Source organism: Eurytemora carolleeae, unplaced genomic scaffold, assembly GCF_000591075.1.
Source record: "Eurytemora carolleeae unplaced genomic scaffold, Eaff_2.0 scaffold718, whole genome shotgun sequence".
In the NCBI taxonomy this organism is placed as follows: Eukaryota; Metazoa; Arthropoda; class Copepoda; order Calanoida; family Temoridae; genus Eurytemora; species Eurytemora carolleeae.
The window spans coordinates 141,061-142,851 of record NW_019396607.1 but is presented as its reverse complement, the minus strand read 5'-3'; positions in this window follow the sequence as shown (position 1 = coordinate 142,851).

The window sequence follows — 1,791 nt, the reverse complement described above, 5'->3', positions numbered from 1 at the left end:
TATGTATATATATCATTTCAGGATTCATATATGTATATATATCATTTCAAACTTCATATATGTATGTATATCATTTCAGGATTCATATATGTATATTTATCATTTCAAAATTCATATATATATCAAGCTAGGATATTATTAAAGGTTTCATATATATATATATATATCATTTCAGCATTCATATATGTATATATATCATTTCAAAATTCATTTATGTATATATATCATTCCAAAATTCATATATATATCAAGTTAGGATGCATATAAATATTATTTCAGGATTCAATATATATATATCATTTTATGATTCGCATTTATATATATATATCATTTCAGAATTCATAGATGTATGTATATCATTTCAGGATTCATATATGTATATATATCATTTCAGATTTCATATATGTATATATATCATTTCAGGATTCATATATTAATATATATCATTTCAGAATTCATATATGCATGTATATCATTTCAGGATTCATATATGTATATATATCATTTCAGGATTCATATATGTATATATATCATTTCAAACTTCATATATGTATGTATATCATTTCAGGATTCATATATGTATATTTATCATTTCAAAATTCATATATATATCAAGCTAGGATATTATTAAAGGTTTCATATATATATATATATATATCATTTCAGGATTCATATATGTATATATATATCATTTCAGGATTCATATATGTATATATATCATTTCAGGATTCATATATATATCTATATGTATCATTTCAGGATTCATATATATGTATATATATATCATTTCAGGATTCATATATGTAAATATATCATTTCAGGATTCATATATGTATATATATATATTTCAGGATTCATATATGTATATATATCATTTCAGGATTCATATATGTATATATATATATTTCAGGATTCATATATGTATATATATATATTTCATTTCAGGATTTATATATGTATATATATCATTTCAGGATTCATATATGTATATATATATATCATTTCAGGATTCATATATGTATATATATCATTTCAGGATTCATATATGTAAATATATCATTTCAGGATTCATATATGTATATATATATCATTTCAGGATTCATATATGTTTATATATCATTTCAAGGTTCATATATGTATATATATCATTTCAGGATTCATATATGTATATATATATCATTTCAGGATTCATATATGTATATATATCATTTCAAGATTCATATATGTATATATATATCATTTCAGGATTCATATATGTATATATATTTTCATATATATATCAATTTAGAATTCATAGATGTATGTATATCATTTCAGGATTCATATATGTATATATATCATTTCAGAATTCATATATGTATATATATCATTTCAGGATTCATATATTAACATATATCATTTCAGGATTCATATATGTATGTATATTATTTCAGGATCATATATGTATATATATCATTTCAAGATTCATATATGTATATATATTATTTCAGGATTCATATATGTATATATATATATCATTTCAGGATTCATATATGTATATATATCATTTCAGAATTCATATATATATATCATGTTATGTTGATTGTGATGCATATATGTATCATGTTGTGTTAATTGATGCACAAATGTATCAAGATGTTAATTTTAATTGGTTAATAAATGTATTATGCTGTATTGGGTGTTTCAGATATGTATCATGTTATGTTGATCGATGCATATATGTATTATGATGTGATGCATATATGAATCATGATGTGATGCATACATATATTATGTTGTGTTGATTGATGC